The 26,979-nt window shown below is 36.7% G+C and overlaps 1 protein-coding gene across 2 annotated transcripts in view; it reads left to right on the top strand.

Moving 5' to 3' along the window:
- Positions 1–26,979, top strand: part of ap (apterous) — a 294,145-nt gene that overhangs the window by 78,301 nt on the left and 188,865 nt on the right. The window lies entirely within an intron of this gene.

Genomic DNA, 26,979 nt, shown 5'->3' with positions numbered 1-26,979 from the left:
ACCGAACGTAATTATCTACATGTGTATGCGCAAAAATCCGGTAGCTGCAAACTCGTCGTCGTGGTCGCCTTCGTGGCCATTGTTGGCGAGGTGGAAGAGCGTGAAAAGCTTTCGGCTGTGGAATACATTAGAAAGGTTTTTGCTTGCGCTATGTAATCTGCTTGAAGATGGACATTGCCCTCGGGTGGTTTTGAGCTAAATCAGCAACATTGTTGGTAGAGAAGTTAAAAAAATAAAATTCCAATATTTTGCTTCACAACTGAGTCAAAAGCACTTAGAAGCTCTGTTGTAGCGATTTGGTATTTATTTATTTTTTGAAAAATTCCCTCGTTTGGTGGTTCCATTTATTTTAATATTAGGGCCATTTTTCAAGATTTGCTTAAGGTTATATTGAGAGTCGTCTTCAAGTATCCTTCCTATAAATTCTTCACAAGATTCTGTATAGGGACAAGTCTAATCTTTGCCCTTAATTGTGGGATGGAAGTATAACAAATTCAAAAACAAACGTTTGAAAAAGAAATCCTTCCTTAAACGTGTTGTGAAAAATGTTCTGCAGTCTTCAAATATAAACTGTTGTGTCCCCATCATTTGAGGACACAATGTTTGATTTTTTGGGCCGGCTCATTCACTGATGTGTAGACAACTAAACATTTTAATCGGTGCTTTGGAAGATGAAAAAATATTGCTCCTTTCCTAGTGATAAAAATAGGCTCGGAAAAACTCCACCTGATTTTTTTAAGCCAGTCACTAAAAAGTCTCTGTTTTTAAGGCCAAGTCACTAAAGTCACTTTTTCTTGTAATTAGTCACTATTTTCATCTTTTTAGCGTGAATTTATTTTAAGATTTTTTTGTGGATCAAAAAACAATAGAAATTTACCCAAACGTTTTTAAGACATGGAAATCAGTTTTGAAGAAACAGCTTTACAATCAAATCCATTGAATGTTGAAGTTTAACACTTACTTAATTTATCACTTTATAAAGTTAAAAAAAACTTACTTAATTTGAGTAAGTCCAAGATCTTAAATTATTAAATATCTTGAAGTTTTGTATTCCATGTATCAAGTTCAAGATATTGAAAATCTTCAAAGTGCCAGAATCAAGGAAAAACATAAATGATTTATTTCAAGTTCGTAATTAATTTCATGAAAGATTAGAGATCTTCAATGCAGTCCTGTTAACTTCACAACAATGGTAGGAACTTTGGAGAAGTTCTGAATAATGGAAAGAAATTTCAGTGAAGCTCCATAAACAAACTGCTGGAACATAGGGGAAGTTAATACGCTGAAAATAAGGGGAACTTACTGGAAACTTTAAGAACCTCAAAGCGGTTCTTTTAGCATCCGAAAATTTCCAGGAACTTTTATGAAGTTCCTAGAATTTCAGAGAACTTCACAGGTATCAAGTGAACTTGAGAAATATAGAAAACATGAGGGGTATTGGGCAAATTTTTAAGAAGTTCCAAGTACCTCAGAATAGCTAGATTTAGGGATCTTTGGGGAATTTCAGATCTTAAGATCTTCCGTAGCTTTAGTCCAGACTTTTGCAGCAGTTTAAAGATCTGTAATCGTACATTTAGAAAAATTCATGATAGTTCCATGATGTGCTGAAAAAAAATCGAGAACCCATAAGATGTTCCGATTCAGGGATGTACAGAGGCCTTCATAGAAATTAGGAAATCTTCAGAAATCCAGAGAACTTCTAATACATTTAGATATTTTTAGATGGTTTCATGATATTCAGCGAAGTTCCAAGTACTTCGAGGACGATCAGATAGCTTCTGAATAATCCCATTAACTTAAGCAAATTTGAAGCGCCTTACGGAGTTCCGTGGAATTATGGGGTATTCCAAGAATTCTATGATTGATCCGAAAACGTCAGAAACGTCAGGGAATTATGAATATATATATCAGAAAATTTGATGGATTATCAAACAAATTTAGAGAACTTCAGGTAAGCATAGATAAGTTCAGGGAAGATTAGTGAGCGTTCTTAATTATTATAATGTTTAAGGAAAATTGTTGAAACTTCAAGGAAAATCATTTAATTTCAGTAAAGTTGCGGGTTCTTAAAAAATACTGATCAATTGTGGGCAGTCTAAAGAACTTTGAGGAAATTCAATAATCGTTTAGGCAGTTTTAATACCACCAGGAAAGTCTAGACTATTGAAAAAGTTTTAAATTAGTGCAAATAATTTACGGGAAGTTTCATGACCATCAGATAAATCTTGAGAAGTTCTGTGAAAATCATAGAACTTTATTAATTATGTCGTTCTAATTCCATGAAAATTGCGGGTGCACAAAATTTCCAGAAATTTAGAAAAACTTTGAAATCTTCACAGAAGGACAGTGATCTTCATAAATATTCCGAGAAATTCATAGAACTCTTCATACTTCAGGAATTTGCATAAACTTTAAAAATATGCGCAAGCTTCGAAAATTGGAAGAATTCCAGGGGGAGGTCAGTTTCATTAGTTTCAGAAAATTAGTGAAAATTTAAGGCAGTTCTCAGATTTTCAGATAACTTCAGATACGTTAAAAATTTAACTGAGGTCTTCCCATGAGTTCAGAAGTTCAGTGAAGCGTAAACATTTTTAGGATCGTTCAATTAAATTCAGCGCAGTACAACAAGCTTCATGAAAACTGCAAAAACCTTAGAGATGTTTTGAGAATTTCAGAAAAGAACAGAGAACCTCAGAGCAGTTCAGTTAACATAAATTTTAAAGAAGTTTAGAGAACTTCAGCGAATGGTTAAACCTTTAGATGAGATCTATGGTCGTTAGAAAAATTGAGGAAACTTTGGGAAGTCCTATAAAGTTCAGGGAAGTTTAAGAATTTAATGAGAAGTTTTGTGAGCATCAGGCTAGTTTCTCAAACAAAAAAGAACTGCAAAGCAGTTTCATTAACTTCAGGATAAATTTGGAAACTTTCGAGTAGTTCTGAAGACCTCAGAATAATTCATTCTGATTTCCATTGAAATATACCTCAACATTTCGATGAAGCTTCGAATTAAATTTTCATTTAGTTTTCCTCGGAAATATCTTGAAATTCAGCACAATAAGAAACCCTTAGGAAAGATTCTCCGAATATTCATTGAATTCATTACAGATTTTTGAAGCTCGCTCCTTCCCTTGGAATTCTACTCACATTGAAAGTCTCGTAAGAATTCATTGGTATTTCTCCTCACAAATTTCTAAGAAATCTTCTCATAATTTGTTTGGCAAAACTCTCCTGAATTTATTTTCCGAATTCGTTTGAAGATGTCCTGGAATTATTCTCAGATTTAATTATAATCCTCCTTTTAGTATTTTCAAAAAGATTCCAAGGACTTATGTCCCGGATTCGTTTTCTCGCACAAACTTTATGAAATTATGCTCAGAAAACCCTTGGAATTTTTCTCTGAAGGAGTTGCTCCTCACAAACTACTAAGAGTTTTCATTAAACGTTGCTTTCAATTCAATTCAGGGTTTCTTGAAATTCTACTCAAAACTATCAGGATTCACAAGAAATCTTAAATACCTTGGAAGCAGATTGTATATGATGTTTTTCTGAAAGATTTTCTTTCCAGAACTCCCTTGGAATGAGGTTCTTAGAAATTATTATAAAATTCCACGAGCCTTTAAAACTGTGCCTGGAATTTGACTCCAGATTCTTGAAAATTTCTTGAAGTATTATAGCTTTTACGTCCAGAACTAGTTCAAATTTAAAATTTCTAGGAAATATGCATGTTCAAAAACAAAAAAAAAAACTTGCAAGTTTCTTTTTTTTTTTAAATTTATTTGTTACTGAAGATTAGTTCACTCCATCCATGTTCAAAGTGTAAATGAAAATAACGTGAAAAATTAAATGCTTGCATTTTTCTTTAAAGTATCATTAGTAATAAAATTATCAAATTCTCTGAGCCTTCCAGGTATTTTAAGGAAAAATAAAATTTCCTGAGGATTCCCGGTTCTCCAGGTTTTTACAGGTAGTAGACGCTCGTGGGTTTGGTCATAAACTTTCTATTGAATCTTTCGCTTTAAAGGTTCATGCACACACGTACATAAGGGTTTATGATAAATTTATTGAATAAGTCAACATCAAACATTTATTTGGTGTGCCATCAGAACAACTACTTTTCTTCTCTCAGGTCACTTTTGAGTTACTATTTTTACAACTATGAATCGCTATTCGGTAACTTATTTCTTCAACATGATCACTAAAATCACTATTTTTGACAGCAGGCTATCAGCCCTGTAAATGCTTATACATCGAGCAGAAGGTCATGAGTTCAATCTCGAGTCCCTCCCACTTAGAAAAATTGTTCCTTTGATGAATTGCCAAAAACGATTACCAAACGTATCCCAAGGCTTATCCTTTCTACTAACAAAAGTTTATCCATCCCGTGACACTTAGAAGGAGTCGTGGGGCCAGGTTCAATAACTTCAGTATAATTGCAAGAACTTAATAGAAGTTGCCAGAAATTCAGGGAAGCCCAGAAATAATCAGGAAAATTCAAAGATATTTAGGAATGTTACGTAAAGATTTATAAAAATTCTTTGAATTTCAGAGCAGTGCTGTCATAGTAAATTTGGAGCTGGTTGCTCACTTATTTTCCATATGTGCGCCACCTTTATAGTGGTTAATAGAAGGCCATAATTTTAATTTCATAATGGTCACACCATTTAGTTCTCTCTTTTCAGTTTAACGGTGGATCAAAACGGTAAAACATTTAATGTCCAACGTTTTGGTCTTTGGCAGTTAATTAGTTAGTTAGTTCATTTTCTTTATTAAAGGTTGAAAACGAAAAAATCCGGACACGAAAATCTTGTTGGGATTTAAAAATGCGTTTTATTTTTCATATATAAAATAACACTTATACATTAATAGGCATTATGCTTATTGTAAGACGATTGTTTCAGTCTTCCTTCTTACCATAGACCATTGCTCGAAATTTTCTTCGTACACGGCCCATCATCGTTTGCACGAGTCTTTTTCCCACTTGTTTGGCTGCCAAATTCCAATTCCACTTGAAATCCTTCTGGTCAATTTCAGTTCCACCCTTTTTCTTCAGTATTTCCTTCACAATTGACCAGTTTTTCTCACTTGGCCTTAGTTCCGGAGTACTGGCCAATTTCATCTCCTTGGGAACCACTATGACGCAATTTTTGATGCACCACTGTTTGGTGGAATTTAAGTAGTGGCTGCTGGCCAAGTCCGGCCATAATTGATACCACCTTACGCTACTCCAGAAAAGTTAGTAGTCTCTTCCGTAGGCACTTATCCTGGTAAATTTACTGGTTCATGGTCCCAGAAGTAACGAAAGTTTCGCTTTTCAGCTCACATCTGCAGAACGTTTTGGGGAATTTCGACTTCTTTTTGATTTTACATTCCTCCGGGGCACTCTTCCGGTCAATAGATAGACCGGATAGACCGGGAATTTCGTTTCAAGCGTGCGGGACCGAATCGCGACGTGTATCGCTGTAGAAAGCAAACCAACGGCGCTAGAGGTTTTGGCCACACGAATGGCTTCGTTGCCCCACTGTGCGACGCCAGGGAGGCTGCTACCACACCCTACCTATCGACCAACGGCTTCACTTCCCTACGTGATTAGAATTTTTAGGCCTACGAAAATCCAGACGGTGCTGAATGGTATTGAACCCAGGCCCTTTAGAGTGAGAAGCAGTCACGCTTTCGACTACACCACCAGAGGCGATACTTAATATTTTTTTTAAACTCTAAAGTTATCTGATCTTTCCAGAACGTATCCGAACTTCGCTAAAGTTTTCGGAAATTTCCGGAGTTTCTTGGAGCTACTGTAAATTTTCTGTAATTTGCTTGAAGTTAATTGAGGTTCTCGAAGCCATACTGAAGTTCATGCAATCCTCTTGAAGTTCTCGGTACTGCCCTGAAATGAATGGAACTTCCCTTAAAATCTATAAACTTCTCTGAAAGTCTCTGATCTTCTTTGAAATTCACAAAATATTTCCTGAGTTTTCTAATATTTTCAGGACTTCTCTGGACTTCCCTGAATTTCCTTGAACTTCTAAAAGATTCACCAAATTTTTCTGGAGCTGTCCTGAATTCGTCGGAACTACCATTCAAGGTTTTTAAACTTTCCCGAAAGTATGGATGACCCTGAACCCTGATAATCTCTAGACTTATCTTCTCTGAGGTTCTTGGAACTTTTCTAAAGTTTTCACAGTTTTTCTCAAATTTTCCGAACTTCTCTGAAGTTTTCTTGACTTTCCTGGATATCTCTGTTCGTCTGTTCCAATAACTTCTTTAAAAGTTTCAGGGTGGCAAGTGAACCAGGAAAACCAGGAAAACCGGGAAAAAGTCGGGAATTTATTTTCACCAGGAAAAACCGGAAAAAAAACCAGGAATTTTTTTAATAAATATATTTTGTATTTATTTTTAATTTTTTTTTTTTTTAGAATCAATTGCATGTATGATTTGTGCTTAATTGATACCAGACTTAAGCAGTGACGACGCGTGACTACTTTGAAGTACTTGTTCAACATGTTCAATAAAAAAGTTCTATTTCTAAAAACTTTAGATAAGGCTTTCGATCTTCATGCAAGTTCTACAAAATTCGGGAAAGTCTTACAAGTTTCAGGAAAATTCTGTGAACTACTGTGATGACCTACGATGGTCAGGAAATCTCTCCGAACCTTCAGAGGAGTGCTACAAATTTCAGAGAAGTCTTACGAACTTCAGGGAAGTCCTTCAATCTTTGGGGAATAACTGCGAATTTTACAGAATTTTCTACAGATTTAATGTAACTTCTACGACATTTAGGCATTGCTTAAAACTTAAGAATAATCCTATGACACTTATGGATTTTTTCCCGAGCTTGAGAGAAGTCTTCAATACTCTTGGGAAATCCTCTGAGCTTAACATAGTTCTCCAAGCTCAAAAAAGTTCCTAGAGCTTCCGAGAAGTCGATTAAACTACAGGCAGTCCTACGAAATTCATGGGAGCTATCCAAACTTCAGGGAATTTCCAAGAAATTAAGGAAATACCCACAAAATTTTGGAAAACCCTTCGATATTTAAAGCCTTATGAACTTCAGGGAAGCTCTTCTAAATTTAGGATCCTCATATATTCAGTTAAGTCCTTCAAACTTCAGGGAAGTCCTCAGATCTTCGAGAAAGTTCTTCGAACTTGAAGGAAGTCTTACGAACTTCTGAGAATTTCTACGAACTTCGTGGTACTTCTACGATATTTAAGAAATTCCTATGAATTTCAAAAAAACTCCGAACTTCAGGGAAGTCCTAAGATTTAAAAAAAAGTCCTTCGAACTTCGGGGAAGTCCCATGAAATTCAGGTAATACAAACTTCAAAGGACCTTAACGCTTCATGGAAGTTCTACGAACTTTAGGGAGTTTCTATGAACTTCAGCAGTCATTGTTTTTAATAATAATAGCTTTTAAACCAGCGTTATTTATGAAACATTTTAATCATATGATTTTGAAATCATGTTGTAATCAAAATTCCGCTAAATAAGATCCTTAATCGTTGACAATTTGCGGAAAATTTAAACAAACTGGAAATCCGTAAAATTGTTAGAAGCAAAGGTTTGTTTAAAGAGTCCTCATTCATATCACACTTCGCAGTTTCACCTTGAGATAGACTAGCCCGTTGGCTAAAAATCTCAATAATAAAGTTAAAAAAATCGCAGTTTCAAAAACAGAAATCTCAAGATTTAGGGGCTTATAGATCTCTAAATTTCAGACATTAGATAGGGCTCCGCGCTAGTCCGTCGTATCTCAGCTTTTCTTCGCATACACCCCTAAAATCGCTCATTTTATGAAGTTATCGCAAATATTTCAGTGCCAATCGTAATTAATCTTGTAAGCAAAGATGTTTTTGCAAAAACTTCAGTGAAAACGCTTTGCTATTATGGTTTTAGCACATAGAACGGAAATAGGCTCCATGATACGACGAAGTAGCGTGGCTCCCTACTAGCTTCTTTACAGTAAACAATCAGATAAAGATTTCACGGGCATTCACAAGAACCTTAATACCTATTTTGGTTTGTGAAATTCCGCTTTGCGCGAAGAACGATGGTACAAGGATGAACTATATTTTTTTTATTAAAAATTGTTTTTTTTTTAAATGCATGGTTTTTAAAACCAGGAAATTTTTAAATCATTGACCAGGAAAACCAGGAAAAAACCAGGAATTTCAAAATGGAAATTCACTTGCCACCCTGAAGTTTGTGCAGTTTCCCTGAAGCTGATTGAACCACCTTAAAGTTCTCGAAGCTTGCCTGAAGTTCCCTAAATTTTACAGAAGTCCTTATTATCCCTTATTATGAACATACTCATGAAACTTCTTCAAAATCCTCGATATTTTCTTTAATTCCTCTGGACTTCTTCAAAGTTTCTATAATTTTTGTTGACCACCCTTAAGTTCTCTTATCTTTTCTGGAATTCTCACTACTCTTCTGATGACGTTCCTGAAATTAATAAAACTGCCCTAGAGACCTCTAAACTTCCCGACCAATAAGCTTAATGTAGGATCGTTTAGATCAAATGTAAGCTCCTTCACCTTGCTGGCAATTTTTCATTCCTTTCGAACGCACAGAGTTTCAATCCTTTTCGGTAGATAAAGTCGACGGGTTTGAAGATAAACACTCAAAGTCGTGTGATTCTAACCGTGATCCGGAACGGCTTCGAGCTCGCAAAAATGAAACTCTCGTGACGGAAGAGCGGCCGTCTGACCGCCGGCCCCCATATTAAATATTGAAAAAAGTGTTATCCAAGGACGCAGTTCAAGAGCCGATAAGTGCTGGTCGGGACCGAGACAAAAAAAAGAGAAAACAGACGCCCTTGCGTGTCCCGAAATGCAGATCAAGCGAACAGCTCGGTCTTAAGGAAGAAAATCCATCAATGTAAGCACGTCAGCGTATATTTTGGGCTCCTGTTCTGCGTGATGATGGATGGGAGCCCAGGGGTGTGTCTACGTTGCCTGCGGGGAGTGGAGGTGGCGACTTAATGAATCTTCCACTTGTTGCATGGCGCGGGCGGCGTCACTTTGCGTTCCGAAACCCAACCGAACAGATGATGACGATGATGATGAGTTTGTTGTAGCAAATTTGCTGCCTCTGGGTGCGCTAATGCTCCTCCTGTGTGTGGTTGTAGGCAGCCTAGCGCGGTAGTTGTTATGCAAATGAACTACCACGGTGCAACTAATAAGTACGAGAGAGTTAACAAGTTGGCCACATTGTTCGTGAACATGCATTTTCCACAGGCGGCTGGGTGATGATGATGATGGGGTGATGTTGGAGCAGAACGAATTTTAATTTTATTGTTTCGTGATTATCTGGACAGTAGACGATGGCACGGTAGGTAACATGGCAGGTATGTGTATGAAGTCCTGTCACAAAACCGTTGACGGCTACATGGTATAATCTTCAGTGATGTAGTGGTTGTATTTTGCTTAATTGGGTTTAATGTAGCTTGACATATGATAATGTCCATTTGCCACATATTTCAAATAGATTAAGAATTTCTCTTCTTGAATGATTTATTTTAATTGTTGTTAAACCCAATTACTGGAAGCTAAGTTTCGTTCACTGAGAAAGTCTTTACGCATATTTCTGACAATATTGCTGACTTAATACTATCGCATTTCACATAAGAATCAAGATCAAATTATTTCACCCACGCAATTCAGCAGCAATAGAGCAATTTGATCAACATCTGAAAAGTTCAAGACCAAGTCAAGAGCAAATTTTCATTATGTCGTAAGTAACATTCGCACCAATCCGAGAAAAATAAAGTTTTGTTTTGATGACCGAAAAGTTATTCCTATTTCCAAGTAAACTCAGATAATCTCATAGTGATAGCAATGTTTAACATATTTAGCAGGGTTTTAATCATACAAATGCAAATCGCTAGCTTTCATGCTAAAAAATACTGGTTTTTGAGTCAAAAGTTATTATACGTCGTTTGGTGGCCCCTATTGTTACTTAAGTCAAAGTGTATTTACCAGGATATTCGGGAGAATTATCAATTACGTCTCCTTACGTGTAGCCCATTCATCATTTCAGGACTACCGAAATCATCTTAGCAACAAACAGTTCGATTTATTCACTTTAATAATGAGAAAGCGAAACGACGAACGTACACTTTTCACGGGTTTCTCAGCGCTGTTACTTAAGTCAAACGGCATCTCCATAGAAATTGGGTGACTTAAGTAACATCGAAAACTATTTTGATCGGAAGGTGATTACGTCAAAAAGCAATTTGACTGGCAAATACATTTAAAAATGGGATTTGATCCTATATTCGGACAGTATATAGTGTAATAGCAGGAGAATCGATTGACACTGATAGCTCGACTTTGTTTACCTTTGTTACATTCGACGTAATGAAAATTTGCTCTTGAAGTAAGCACCCACGCCCAGTCCTGGAAAATCATTTACATTCGTTTCGTGCATTCATTTACATTCATTTACCTCTATTTTTTCATCAGCAGAACTCAGTTAAATGCATGAAGCTTTTGTAGGTTTTGACATTTGCTACATCTTTTGTCAATAACTTAAACCTGTATCTCTTATGCATGATGAACCAGAGCGAACTGAACCTACCATAGTTTTTCAGTGAATGTAAATTACATTCACTGAAAAACAATAACAAGTTCTACGCCGATTCTCATCCTCAATAACTGAGAAATGGTGGGAAAAAGTGTTCACACATTCCATCCATCCGCCATCACGAGGCCAATAAACATTTTATTACTTGTACAAAACATCTCCCCCAAATCCGCACATCAGCACCACGCACCCAAGCAATTTTATGCCTCTCCCTCGCACTCGCCCAATTTGCACCGGCTTCGCTGATAATGAAAACTATATAACCCGGAAAAACAGTTTCTTCACGCAAAATCTTAATTTCTAGCCGCGAATCGGAACCGTCGTAAAAATTATCATTCGAAAATAAAACCACTGCCGCCATAAATCTCACAGCCGGATAGGTGCAGAAAATTTAGTCATCTCTTTCCACCGCCGCCGCCGGGTCATAACAAAAGTCTAATTTGCAGTCGCCGGCCGGCTGGATGCCCTAAAACGGGCGCGGTTCACATTACATTAGACACTCATCAGCCCTCCTCAAATATAGTGCCGGGGAGACCATGTAATAATCTCTTCACGTGCTCTTGGGGCGTCAAACGAGACGAATCGACGATCTTGGGGTTGGCATAGGAATCTCTCTCTCTCTCTTTAGACTAGTGATTATAAATAATAGAGGCTCCACCGCCACCTCAGCACTTCATTATGGGGCGTGATAAAGTTTTGCCGAATTTATTCTTTTACACCTTTATGGTCCCATGAATAGCAACGAGGCTTCGTGGAGAAGGAATTCCCGACCGAGTTTTGCGTCGTTTTACACGGAACTATTGGGCGGAGCTATTTCACAGCTGTAAAATATTATTGAAGGAATACTAATTGTTGTGCGAAATTTCTGCCATAGTGTGAGACATTTTTCGGAAAGATTTTACCTTGAGTATGGGTCTTTCTACTCCAAGTGATCACAAGAATATGCAGAACGGAAATTGACCTCTTTGTATTTGATCCAAAATGAATAGAATGTACTCATTTTGGGGTCAAAATATTGAAAATTCATTTGATTGTGCTGGTTCGGCCGCCCCTCTGATCAGGCATGGTCTCTTTTTCAAAATGTTTAAAAACATGCTATTTTCAAATGTCGGTATACACTGCTAATAAAATTCACGTAATATTCACCTGAAAAGGTACGTAAATATTTTCCATCGTACTTTTCAGGTGAATATTACGTGTTTTGGGAATGAAATGTTGTTTCAAGTGATTCATATGAAAATCAAGCGATTTTCACGTAAATTCTATCGGACGTTCCGATGATCGTCAAATTAGCTTCACTTAAAAGTTACGTGAATTGTTTAGTAATCGTCACTGGATTTTGTAGTAATATTTATGTGAATTTGTGGTATGTTTCATGTGTTTTAATGCAGTGGTATTGCATTATATCATCTGGTTTTTTTTTAAATAAAATTTAACTTATTTGTAGAATTTTTACTTTATTATAATCAACATAAAATTGTTCTTTTTAGTAACTATCGTGAGTATCAAACCTATTCTTAAATCTATACCCAGTGCAACAGGTTGTTGTTAAGTTGATCGTTCTGCATTTGTTTGCTCCTCAATGCTCTATAATAATTGCTGCTTCTGAATAAAGTTAAAGTTGGTTATTGGTTTATTTAAAACATTAAGTTTGATCCTTACATTTACTTTCCTCCAACAACTGATGACTTCGAAAAGGACATCATGTCTCCAATAGACGTCTTTTTGTTGTAAGCACTCCTGTAGTTTGGCGATTAAGCTTGTGAGGACTGCTCAATCCGATTTTACGCTCTCAATTTATTTTGGGTATTGAAAATCAGGATTCACATATTGATATTAATGAAACTTACGCTCACAAACATTAAAAATCCCCAATCTCCTAGTAACAAAAATCACATATTTTCAACCGGCGCCATTTTGAACTAACAAATACGCAAAAACAGTTTTCACATCATGAGGTCACTTAAAATTTACGTGAACTTCACTTAACATTTATCTGTATAACACTTGAACTCCATCAGTGAATCTAGTGGAATTCATTACCATGCCATTGATATTTATGTGCAGCATGTAATTCTTATTGGATTTCTATTTTTGAAAGGTTACCTGATTTTTCAGGTGAAATTTACGTTTCTCGTTAGTTCAGTGTACCTATCAAGTACGTCCGATTAGCGGGGCCTATGATGTAGTGGTAAGCGTGACTGCTTCTCACTCCAAAGGGCCTGGGTTCAATCCCAGTCGGCGCAGTCGGTATTTTCTGAGGCATAAAATCCCTGATCACGCCTTTCTTCGTAAGGGAAGTAAAGCCGTTCGTCCCCGGTCCATGAGTTTATGGGTCGATAGGTAGGGTCCAGGTGTCCCTGAATTATAATGAACATTCAAAAATAATTCTTGTATGCCTTTGAAAAGCAGGATGTAGATTTTCCGCCAACATACTTACATTTATGATGGTAATGCCAGTAGCAGTTAGAGCAGCACTAGCGTGCACAGGAATCTTGTTAAGGAGGGGCAATTTTTCTGGGGATGGGGAGTGCTCCAAAGTGTGTGGTAGATGGTGCTGTCCCCCCACCAATATTTCCCAACGGATGAATTTAGCTAATTTTATTTATTTTTTGCTCCGGTGGTGGTTCATCTTCTTGAATGCACACTGCTTTCAGACAACCAATGGAAATTGGCAATTTAATCCCATTGACGATGTTGATCGTCATAAGAATCCTCCAGAGGATCCTCCTCCAGAAAATCATACCGAACATTCATCATATTTTGAAGATGATATAAAGGACAAACCCGAATTTATTGCAACGCACATAAACAGCTGTAACTTTTTAACCACGGTAACAAATGACTTGAAATTTTCAGAGAAGATTCTTAGACAACAATAGACCAAGGTTCAATGGCAAACTAATACCCATTTTTCAATTATCGAATCCAAAAGCTGTCTTTAAACTTTGTACAGTTGCGAAAAAGCCCATCCGCAGAATCCCTTGAGGCTCTTTTCGAAAATTTTAGAACTCTATGAGCTCTTTTGAAATTCTTCTCAGAAGTCCCCTGGAATTATTTTTAGAACTCTTCTTGAATTTTACTCAGAACACCTAGGAATTGAAATTCCCTTAGAGTTTCAGGAGAATTTCCTCAATTAAAAAAATATTCCCGGAATGAACCAGAAATTATCGGTACCCCCTTCTCCTCAAAATTAATAATGTTTTGTTATTTTTGACATCATCCACATCTAGAGGGCCAGTCACTTTCGAATGTATGGGAATGCCTACCATTCGAATGGTAGGAAACCATTTGGAAATGTTCAGTTTTTATTCATTATCGTCTTTATAGGCAGTTTTAGATGCACAAAAATTGCACGAGTACATTACTATGGTGATAAGGTAAAAACTCGTTAATTTGTTTCCTTCTGTGAAAACATGTTTAGTCACAAATCATGGGTTTTCTGATATTCTCCATACTGCAAAATGATTTTCCTACCATTGAAGGGGTGACATCTCTAGGATCTTCAGTATAGCTACTATTCAAATCATATAATTAATTCAATATCCTTGAGGATCTTTTTGGATTTTGTAGGAACGCTCCTAAGAGCTTTTTTGAAATTCTTCTCAGAAATCCACTGGAATTATATTTAGAACTCTTTATGATTTTTTCTCAGAACACCTTGTAACTGAATGAGCTTGAAATTATCCTCGGAATTCGCTTGAAATTGTGCTTAAAATCCCTTTGGAAATTCACTCAATATTTGATTTTTTCGGTCTTCTTTTTGAAATTATCTTGGAACTATCTGCAACATGCACTAGAAATTATCCGCAGAATTTTCTTTGAATTCTCTCCAGAAATATTTTTTAACTGTCATAAGAATTGAATATCCTTGAAGTTCTTCTCGGAATATTTTAAAGCTTTTTTTTCTCACAACACCTTGGAACTGAAATACCCCTAAAGTTTCAGCAGACATTACTCTGCATTCTCCAGAAATTCTTCTCAAAATGAGCTTGAAATTATCCTCGGAATTCCCTTGAAATTTTTCTCAACATTCCTTTGGAATTTCATTCAAAATTTGAACCAGAAATGTTCAATAAAGTTTGCCTCTCCATTCACCAGAACTGTGCAATTTTTACATCCGACATTTTCAATTCGGCTTGCCTCTCCATGCAGCAGCAGCAGGCAACAAACTACCCCCATAAAATTTTACACCAGAAAATTTAAATTGATCAGAACGATGCAAATTTTCCACCGTTCATGTTCAAAAAAAAAAAATTGCTTCTCAAATCTTCTGATTGGTGCAGATTTCCATTTTCCATTTTCCACCACACATTTTCAATTTAGCTTGCTTCTCCTATCATCAGAATATTGCAGATTTTCCACCAAATAAAGCTTGCCCTTATTTTCAGATTTTTCATGATAAATTTTCAGTGAAGCAGCTTCCCTCCAATCATCGGAATGGTGCAAATTTTCCACCAGAAATTATTAATAAAGTTTGTTCCTCTATTCAGCAGAAGGATGCGAATTTAAGACCAAAAATTTTCCAAAAAGTCTGTCCATCCGTTAACCAGAACGGTGCAGATTCTCCACCAGAAATGTTCAATATAGCTTAAATAAAGCTTGTGCCTTCATTTACCAGACCAGTGCAAGTTTTCCACCAGAAATTTTCAATATCGCTTAAGTTTAAATAAAGCTTGTACTTTCATTTACCGAACTAGAAATGTTCTGTGCATTTCATTTACCAGAGCGATGAAAAATTGCCGCATCTTGCTCCACGCTGTGTACGCCAGTGTAGAGCAGAATAACTAAGATAAATTCAACTGAATTTTAAGGGCAATTTCACTGATGATTCTTACAATGAATTCTGGTATCTATTCAAAGGGATTCTAAGGTGAGCTCTCATCCTGTCAATAGTTCCAAGTAATTTACGAGGAGAGAAAAAGCAGCTCCACGCCAAATGACGAATTGAGCTCCTTTGGTTTTCATGAAACTTTGCATAATTGTTTGTTTGGATCAATCGTTCAAATTTGAGCTAACCATTTTAAATCTCGGAAAAACTCCGGAATGGTATTTCAACCAAACGGAAATTTTATTTGAAATCACGTTTGACACAAAATTGCAGGTGAAAAAAGTCCCTTTCAGATAAAATATAAACGTCAAACAATTTCAAGTAATTTTGGGAAAAAAAAAGGTGTTAAATAACTTAAAAAATAACAACATTTTTATGGTCTTCTTCAATATTGTTTGAATGTTTTTCAGTTAAAAGCTTATGAAAAGTGCTATCTTTTGAAAAACTTTCATGCTGGATTCTTAAAAACTAACAAAAACTATTGAACAACAACTTGTTCATGGCAAGAATTTGCCATGCGTTTTATCTATAACTTTATAGAATGATGCACATGCCATGCTTCTCTCCAATTCCCGTTAACGCTGAACGCTTCTTCTTCGCTTTTAGCCTATTTATGTTTCGAAGCATGGAGAGAGTGGAGAAAGCACCGGTCTGATAATCGCAACGTTCGTGGCTGGAGACCAGTCGGTAACCTTTTTTTATTTTATTTTTTCGACATTAATTCTATTAATACACTCCTCATTTTCGGTATCCATTTCTTTGCATTGGACCGCAGTTCGGTATACATATTTCATCCTCCGTTCATGCAATATCCACTCATATCCTGCGATGATGAATCCCTCATTATTGTAAGAAAATGTCATTTACCCGTATGACCCATTACCCAGTATGACCCGTTATCCTGAATGCCATTTACCCGAATATATTATTACTCCGAATTTTGAAAATAAATATACAAATAGAGAAAGGTTTTTTTAAATTATATTTAAAATTCTTCAATTACTGTATGCAAAGCATCACATTTTACAAGTCCATTATTTGATACTTTGATTTTTTATACTATTTATATACATAATATTAAGTTGCTTGAAAAATTAAATAAAATGGAGACAGAAACTTTATCAAACCAAAAATACAATAAAATATCTTAATTTGTCAACATCGAATCACTGAGACATGGTCTTAAGGACAAAAGTTCGGAGGGATAAAAGGTTAAAGATTTAAATTCCGATTCGATAGAATTTGAATTCAAGTTTATTAGAGATGAAAGTCTAGTTAATAAAGATAATCCTAAGTCAAGTTGAAGGTGAAAAATCAAAAACATTTGCAAAGAGTTTTCTAAAACTTTACCTAGGGGAATACACTGCCTATAATCGCATATCAGTCCCATATGAAAAAAAAAAATATTCACAGGAGTCACCTCCAAGAGAGAGAAATCAATTTGGAGCATTTTCAGTAAGATTGTTGAATGGCATTCATCTGTCAAAGTACTGCTCATTTTTTAAGGAAGGTGTCATCACCAAGAGAGAAAAATAAATTTTGAGCATTTTAGTTGGATTACTCAAATCGCATTTAAGTTAAATTTGATTCAAAGTGTTTTCATGTTACTGCAAAGTTTGCGATTTTCATAGTTGGTTAGAAATGCTACCTAACATGAAGCTTTAGTGTGATAATTTATTAAATAGAGAATGGTCTTAGAAGAGGGTAGGTAGGTAGTTCCGTTAGAGTACGGCAGTGTGAAAATTGAATAGAAGTGGAAAATGAGCGAAGGTCCATTTATTGCGACAGTACAAGTACAAACGCACACTTCTTTGCCTAATCCGTACGATGTACGAGGAGATTTGAAGTATGTCTTCGTACATCGTATGAGTTAGGCAAAGAAGTGTGCGTTTGATTTGTACTGTCGCATTAATGGCCCTCTACTTATTTTCAACTTCTATTCAGTTTTCATACTGCCGTAGTCTAACGGAACTATCTACCTACCCTCTTCTAAAACCATTCTCTATTTAATAAATTAACACGCTAAAGCTTCATGTTAGATAGCATTTCCAACCAACTCTAAATTTGATTGCTTTATTCGACCTTTTGTTTTTTTTTCGACTTTTTTTACTTTGATTATTTGTCTTACAACAGATCTGCATTCTATGAAAAGAAAATTAATAAAACAATGCAGAAAATGGGCAAATACTCTACAAATTTAATAATGTTATGAACAAGTAAGGTAAAATGTCGAGGTAATAATTCGTTCAGAGTAATTTCTGTAGGGATAATGGGGTATTCAAGGTAATGGAATTCGAGTTAATGGCATTCGGTGTAATGATATTTAGTCAGGGCGGTCAGCAAACCGAGATAACCGGGAATACCGGGAAATATCCGGGAATTTGAAAAGTAACCGGGAAAAGCCGGGAATTCGATGAGAGAACCGGGAAAAATAAATTAACCACACCATAGGAATACATTTTCATACCAGAATTTCAGATTTAACCATTAAAACAGAGTGATTTTTTTGCCAAATGAATGTCTTTCTCTATGCTGCATAATTTTCTTCAGCTTCCCGCCTTATTGTTTTAGAATTTAATCAGTAACAGTTCAAATTGATTTTTACGACTCAATTTCAGATATAAAGTGCATGGGCCTTAAAACAAAATATTGCAGATGCTGGACTTAAAAAACAAATATTTGTAAAAACTGAAACTGAACTTTTCTTTTCCTGGGTTTTAATTTTATTCAAAATTCTCATGATATGAATTTCAGATTGAACTTGGAATTCTGCTCTAAATTATTATAGAATTCTTTTAAAATTAACCAGAAAACACTCTGCGTAATAATTACCGTTTAATTCTTTTTGAAATTTCTTTGAAACCCTTTCTAAGAAATTGTTTGGAATCCGTCTTAGAATTCCATTAAACCTATTCGGAGACTTTGATTTCATTGTAATCCATTTCAAAATTTTGCGACCGTACCGAACAAATTCTAAGCTACATAAGCTCAAAACACTTTTGGCAAGCTCTACCGAATTGTGAATCACTTCTGCGTAAGCTCCGTAGACGTAGGCGCGTTGAATCCGACAGTCGGCAAAGGTTTAACCTGTACCCACACCGCTTAAGGAACGACCTTGAGTCAGTAAAACCGTTTAGAGCTAAACATCTAAATTACGTAAGATACGAAAATCGCGCAAATTGTGAACGCTACACGAAACAACCGTAGAGAAAAAAACAGCTAATTACACTTAAAGAGTGCCACCAAAATAAATGTGATAGCCTATGTTGGCAAGTTGATTAATTTTGGTTTCCTCCCTAAATATTCTACTTATTTTACTGTTGAGCTTTGTTTCAATTTAGTTATTTTACCGCACGTATCAATCATTTCAAGATTTCGCGACCGTACCGAACAAATTCTATACTACAGAAGCTCAAAAAAAAAACTTTTGGTGAGCTCTACCGCATTGCGAATCACTTCTGCGTAAGCTCCGTAGACGTAGGCGCGTTGATTCCGACAGTCGGCAAAGGTTTAACCTGTACCCACACCGCTTAAGGAACGACCTTGAGTCAGTAAAACCGTTTAGAGCTAAACATCTAAATTACGTAAGATACGAAAATCGCGCAAATTGTGAACGCTACACGAAACAACCGTAGAGAAAAAAACAGCTAATTACACTTAAAGAGTGCCACCAAAATAAATGTGATAGCCTATGTTGGCAAGTTGATTAATTTTGGTTTCCTCCCTAAATATTCTACTTATTTTACTGTTGAGCTTTGTTTCAATTTAGTTATTTTACCGCACGTATCAATCATTTCAAGATTTCGCGACCGTACCGAACAAATTCTATACTACAGAAGCTCAAAAAAAAAACTTTTGGTGAGCTCTACCGCATTGCGAATCACTTCTGCGTAAGCTCCGTAGACGTAGGCGCGTTGATTCCGACAGTCGGCAAAGGTTTAACCTGTACCCACACCGCTTAAGGAACGACCTTGAGTCAGTAAAACCGTTTAGAGCTAAACATCTAAATTACGTAAGATACGAAAATCGCGCAAATTGTGAACGCTACACGAAACAACCGTAGAGAAAAAAACAGCTAATTACACTTAAAGAGTGCCACCAAAATAAATGTGATAGCCTATGTTGGCAAGTTGATTAATTTTGGTTTCCTCCCTAAATATTCTACTTATTTTACTGTTGAGCTTTGTTTCAATTTAGTTATTTTACCGCACGTATCAATCATTTCAAGATTTCGCGACCGTACCGAACAAATTCTATACTACAGAAGCTCAAAAAAAAAACTTTTGGTGAGCTCTACCGCATTGCGAATCACTTCTGCGTAAGCTCCGTAGACGTAGGCGCGTTGATTCCGACAGCCGCGAAAAGTTAAACATGCATCAATAACACATAAGGAAAGATCAATTTTACGTATGGTTTAGTTCATAGATTAACATTCACTGCTGTTTAAAAATGTAAGTACTTGAACACTAAGAAATAAGTTAACTATTCAATTTTCATACTGCCGTACTCTAACGGAACTATCCACCTACATTCTTCTAAAGATCATTCTCTAGCTAATAAATCATCACACTAAAGCTTCATGTTAGCATTTCCAACCAACTCTGAAAATCGTTAACTTCGCGTATGAAGTAACATAAAAAAAAACACTTTGAATGTAACAACTCAAGGCGGGAGTAGCCGTCAACAATGCTGATGATGGTACAGCACGCAACAACCACCCTACTGCTTTCTCTCTGAGATGATCACGTTGGTCATGACGAGAGGAGCAACACAATAGTTGGGTAAAGAAGAACTGCATTATAACACACCATCGACTGGAAATGCTCTCGCGACGTGGGGCTTTAGGTAGTGATGAAAACGTCGCTAGAACTATTCCACAGCCGCAGTCAGTTTATGAGCAACAAGAGGGACGAACATTTTTGCCTGTGGACTTGGAGACATACTTCAAGTCCCCGCGTACATCGTACGGGCTAGGCAAAAATGTGCGTCATCTTGAAAACTGTCGCTTTAATGGCCCTTCGCTCATTTTTAACTTCTATTCAATTTTCATACTGCCGTACTCTAACGGAACTATCCACCTACATTCTTCTAAAGATCATTCTCTAGCTAATAAATCATCACACTAAAGCTTCATGTTAGCATTTCCAACCAACTCTGAAAATCGTTAACTTCGCGTATGAAGTAACATAAAAAACACTTTGAATGTAGTAACTCAAATGCTTTAACCGCATATATAAGAGATTTCGTGTATTGAGAGAATAATATAGTAATCGAGTACAACAAACTCAGGGGAATACAATACCTCCAAAAGTTCAAAAGCTATTAATTGTCACATACCTCTACTTTTACTTATTTCCTAAACTATTCCTCTCCTTGTTAATCTGCTTAATGCTATTGGTCTGCCTGCGTTTTATTTTTAAAGTTCATGACTAAATAAGAAGATTTATTCTACAACTTTAAAGGTTAGTTGCCTTCCTAAGCGGATCCCCCGTATCCTAATTCTTTTGTTTATCTACCTAATGTTATTAGCCTTTCTGAAGTTTCTTATTTAAGTTCATTTGATGATTATGATATCTCATTAGTCTAATTTAATAAATTATTAAAAGCCTTAATTCACCTAATCAATCATAACCCATGCTTTATTAAGTACCTGCACTTGTACTTAAAATTAAACGTGTTTCAAGTGCTTTTGATTTAAGCCTATACCTATTTATTATATCTTAGTTCGACCCAGGTAACACCTTCATGTGACTAAAATGCTTCCTTTTGAAGTTAGTTTCCTAGCTGATTTTTAAATTATATAGAGCTGGGAGGGAGAAGCAAATACTACACACAAAATCTAATAAATCAATCACAATATTGCGCAAGAAAATTCTTGGCAAATAAAAATTATCAAGTAATTTGTTCCCATAATGAGGGGTTTCGGTTTTTCGTGTCTCTGTTGTTTACGTGTTACCGTCGAATGACTTAATGCTTGTGTAAAGTTGGAGTTGAAAAATCACTTGTAGAGACTCGTAGTGAATCAGCCAAAATGAAGTGTCAGGTGAAATACTGCGGCCGGAACAGCAGGAATTATCCTGGATTGGGTTTTTTGCGCTTTCCTACTGATTATATCACAAGATCCCAATGGATTAAGTTCTGTCGGATGGATTCCGGAACCGGCGAAATTAAACCAAGCTCGCGAGTCTGTAGCGTGTGTTGACGGTACAAGTGTTTTTCATTTTATCAATATTGCTATGATCTTTTTTAATTATTTGCAGGCCCATTTCTTAGAGGACTGCTTCCGCGTCGATAAAAATGGGAAGAAAACGAAAAAAAGATGCCGTTCCGTCGATTGAAGCTTTCTTGCTACCTCCTGAAGACGAACCGGAAGAGAGCGATCGGTTGTTGGACTTTTATAAATCCCGTCCCCTCTACTCTTCGCCGGCTCTTCTGGATCATAACTACGTGAACTTTTCTGCTGTGGTGCCTGAATGGGTTGCTTTTAGTGATGAAAACAGATGACAGAAAACAGAAAACCGAAGAGGATTCAGACCCGGTAGTCGTCAAAAATTCTTTTTACAACATGCACGACAGAGAATATTTGTCAGGATTTATGGATCACTTGAACAATGCAGAGCAACCTTCTTCAACGCAATCGACAGCGATCCTGGAAGAAACTCTTGATTTTTCGAAAGCTGAAATATCAACTATGGCGAAACAGATCCTTCTAAATTTGAATAATGCCGAAACTAACGCCTTATTTAACATTGCAGGATATCTAATGGGAAGCATAAGAAAGAACAGCACTTCATGCTCCTACTGTATACAAGATTGTATAACTGTGATTCCGTTTGATAAAATTTATGGCAAATTCGCATGTTTACTAGCAAATGCGAGCGGAAGGCCTCATGCCTATGTTTCGAAAGAAATATTTTATTTCTTTTCGTGCATGGACTCAATTTTCAAAGAAAATTTCACTGACAAGGCATCAACTAACAGAAGTGTAACCCTTCAGGCACAAAAGACATTGATGTCGCTGCCGCTGCAAATTCAGAATTGCCATAATATCAAATTCAAGCTTGTTAAAAGATTTTTGCTCTTCAAAATTAAAACTAACAGAGTTCGTAAAATGAGGAAAAGAAAATTTGATAGCCGAAGTATGTTGAGTTGATTTGAGCTGAAATTTTGTTGTTACCAACTGTTATGAAATGATGAATAAATGTGAATATTTTAAGCATTTCCTTTATTTGTCAATAACAATACATCACATTAACAAACAATCCCATAAAGATGGTCAGATATAGACATTTGAATACCCGAACCAAACCCGTACCCAATTTATAAAAATTTCAAGAACCCGAACCCAACCTGACCCTTGTAATTAATGGAATTAATTTAATTACGGCTACTTCCTGTGCCGGGGTTGAAGTTTTTGCGTGCCCCTCGATGCTACCCGTACCCAAATATACCCCTTACCCGATCCGAACTCAAAAATATTATCTTCGTATACTCGTACCCGACACGAACCCGGAAATTTAGAGTAACCGTACCTGAATATCTCTACAACCCGCTCCATTTTGAGAAAACTATCAAATTTACGATATAACATGCTTGATACACTACAATTTAGCTAAATTGCATACCGATTCCTGAACTGAAGAAACGAAAATTTTGCAGTGCAAATTGTTTTCAAGCAAGAAAATATTTTGTATTCGATATCAATACTTCCCATTGATTGATGTTTTGTACTGCTGGCTCCCACTGACAGTTTGTGACAGCTCATTTGTGGCTTCCCTTGACATTCACATTTTCCGAGTCTGTTTCTCCCTCCCAGATATAGAGTATATGTTCCAACTATGTTCACACGCTTCCACTATGTCGCACCACAAAAATACGTATGGGTATGTCACAATAGAAGCACGCCACAGTGGAAATCCCGAGCCATAGTTCAAACACTTATCCCAAATCAAAATGAAGCACATATAAGATTAGTTACAATACCATGTACAAAAATGATGTTTAACATTGTTTCCTGAGTAATACTTCAATGAAAACAACAATGGAGCTTGTCACGCAAATAGAAGGAGCACCGTTGGGCACTATCTGAAATATTTCAATAGTATAATTCCCTTGCAAACCCAAATAAATCTATCTGCGTATAAATAAATAAAATAAGAGTGATTTGCGGCAAAACCCGCCAGTATCACACCCAACGTCAGTGCCTATACGTAAGCGTACTACGACGCGGCTCTCAATTAAAGGAGTAACAAGTGTGATACTATCACTGCTAGACTAGATCTTTGGTTCTCTCATGCAGTGGTTTATCAGAGAGGGGAAGCTTAGTAATCCCCATTGCCTGCCCATGACGCCATTCTATCGCGGCATGAGCCAGCAACGCCGACCAAAAACCTACCGTCTCCAACACTCCACTATAAAGCATGAAATTAAGCCCGCCCACCAACAGCAAGGTGCAAAAACTAGCCAAGGAGAGGGATCACGAAGATTGTTATTGATCCCAAATTTTGAGGAGAAGTTCTATTTTCAGACTCTTCACAAATGTCGAAGCTCCAGAATCTTGGCAATCTATCTTTTTAGTAAATAATGTTTCAGTATGTTTTCTTCAAGTACTAGTCTATTGGTCGTGCGTATTAAATTTCATGAACCATGTTTAGTTTCACGTTGAGCGAGCTCAAACGTCAATAGGTTTCACGCTAGTACTGAAAGGTTAATGTTTATGTTAATATAGACAATGGAGTGAAGACACATATTCCTTATCCGATAGCACTATCAATTTGCTCTTATTCTCATTTGTATCAAGTTCATTTTTCTGAATCATTTTTTAAATTAAAGAAATTTTAAAGATTTGAACCGGGAAAACCGGGGAGAAACTGGGCATTTCAAAAAGAAAAGTCACACAGTATTCAGGGTATTGTCCTAAAGTCCCCAGAACATTTTCAGATGTGCTCCACGTGGTTATGGGCACTTTATATAGCCACCATTGTACTTGTTTTTGGATTCTCATGTTATTTGAGGTGTTTACAAGCTTGGTGATCTTCCGGTCCATCCTTTCGGTCCACAGGTCCCGGTTATCGGTGAATTGGTGTGTTTTGGAAAGCAAGGTTGCAAATACTTATTTAAGCTAAAACAATGTTTTTTTTATTATGAAATAATTAGATGCTATGATCATATTTTGAATAAGTAAGATACAATAAGAGGTTGCAAAGAATGTGTTTGGCATATTAAACCTGTTTATTTCACTTCATGAGAATCACAATCAGCGATTTTTCACACACTCGTTCACTCACTCACTCAATCACTCACTCAGCGGTCAGCAAATCGCTGATTGTGACTCATAGAAAGCAAAATTTACAGGTTTTATGTTTCAAAAGCATACTGTGTAACCTCTTCTTGTAAGTTACAAGTAAAACATGTCATTATACCATCTTTTGGTTTTATTATTCCGAAAAATATTATTTTAGTTGAAATGAGTATTTGCAACCTTGTTGGAAAGTAAACTCTTACGAAACTGATGGCTGGCGGATCGGAATACTTCCATACTTACTTGCTACATTTTCGCCAAATTTTGACTGACATTGTGCCATTTGTACACAAACTGTTTACGTTTGTCCTGAAAAATATATAACATTTTGTTGATTTGTAAAAAAAAATCACTTTTGGAGCACTGATTTGTTGAGCTTATAGTGATACTAATACCTAAAAATTAAAGCTTGCAATAATTGATTCATAAATGTGGTTGAAAGCCGATTATCTTGATTATTAGCTGCAGCTCATCTTAGAAAGTGACTCTGAACAAAACCCCTAGAATATCCAATTATATATTTTATCCGTGTTTGTTAAGCCACCTTAAATTCACCATTTTCTTCCTTTCTTTTTCAGGTAATGATCTTATCCTACTACCATCCGATTATCAGTAATGCACGAGTGAGTACATATTTCTAGCGCCAATCATCATAATTTCCAGCACCCTAAGTTTAACAACAGCACACATTCAACAATCATTAAAATTTGAAGCAGCATTCCCAATGGCACATAAAGTTTTTCTCCTGATCCCAAGATATCCACCAAAATGCACTTATTAATTATTAATGACTCCTTCGGCAGCCTCGGTAGCGCAGCCACCTTTCCTTGCCACATCCAAATAATTACCGGGTTTTGATTTTGAAAAATCGACTTTTAAAAGCTCTAATTTAGAACCATAAATCGGTCCGGCCCCCAGTCATTAATCTTCGCCAGAGAGCGCCGCCGCCAATCCCGGGGTGGTGCCTTACCAATTTCTTCGACTGATGATCTGTCCCTCTCGCCCATTCTGGCTTTTTACACACAACTTCAATCCACTGCGAGCAGAAGCAGCCGCAGCGACAGTGTATAATTATCACCACCACAAGGTGGTTTTATTCGAACGAAATAAAAAAGACACCCCGATTAAGTCATTTCTACACCCAACGGGCCCCATAAATGTGCGCGCACAAGATAGCGAACGAGCAAACGGTGGGATCAACTAGGTACCTACTTAGGTATTTGTCGAACACGATTCATAACGATGATGGCCACGGTTCATAACCAGCCAAGCCAGGGCTAGCTTCCATATTCCGCATTTGATTACCGGGTTGGTAATTTTCACCTAGATCTGAGCCCACTTCCGTTTCGAGAGACGATTACATGGCCAACAACAAAACGGTCTAAACAACGGATTAGAGGTGGAAGAAGCAGTCCACAATAATCATTTGCTGGGATGAATTCCTGGCCGAGCATTATTGTTTGTAAAGTTATGAGAAATTAATTTGGAAACATGTATCCGGAATGTTGCGGAATGTTTGAATTTTCGGGTGAATAGAAATGAGTCCTGGTGTAGTAGGGTCATGAAAATTCAATTCAACTTGGAGCACCCCCCACTCGGATGCCACGCACTGGTCATGTAGTACTTATGGCATCTCGGTTCGGTTGATCTGAGCCACGCAAGAATTGTTTTCCGCACGGTGTTTTGTGATTTATGAATGGACCCCATGAATGAATGAAGGGAAACATGGCTTCTAATCAACGGGGATGAGCCCTGCTACAACCGAAGACCCATTAGGCGACTGGCCAAACAACAACGAAAACAGTATAAATAAACCATTTATAGCGTTGCACAGTTAGCCGTAGCTAGGTAATTTATTAATAGTATTAGTAGTATTATTTATTTACCCCGGAGCATCTGCTGCGGCAGAACCTTGCTTAGAATTTCAAATCGTCCAAAATAACAACAATAAAACACCCATTAAATTAGAAATGGTTTCCAGTTTCCGTCGCGTCCCTGCGCTCACCGTTAGCGTTGTTGGTTGCCTCAATTGATGCAACTCTGTTTTCGGAAGCCTACAGTAGTTGATTAGGTCACGTTGCATTGCCCCGGCTGTGTAACCTACCTGATCGTCGCGTGGAAGGATGCAGCCTAGGCACCTGTTGAAAGGTGATTTAGAAGGGGATAATTTATTGTATTGAGCTTTGCACTTAGCGGGCGAGACAATAGGTTTTTGGAAGGGTTTGAGAATTGGGAAAAAAATCATTTGGTTTGGTGATTAATTCG

This window comes from Ochlerotatus camptorhynchus, unplaced genomic scaffold, assembly GCF_037179485.1.
Source record: "Ochlerotatus camptorhynchus isolate MF236.1 unplaced genomic scaffold, CSIRO-AGI_Acam_v1.1 ptg000475l, whole genome shotgun sequence".
Lineage (NCBI taxonomy): Eukaryota > Metazoa > Arthropoda > Insecta > Diptera > Culicidae > Ochlerotatus > Ochlerotatus camptorhynchus.
Note: the sequence above shows the minus strand (reverse complement) of the source record. Positions and strands in the feature narration are given on the sequence as shown.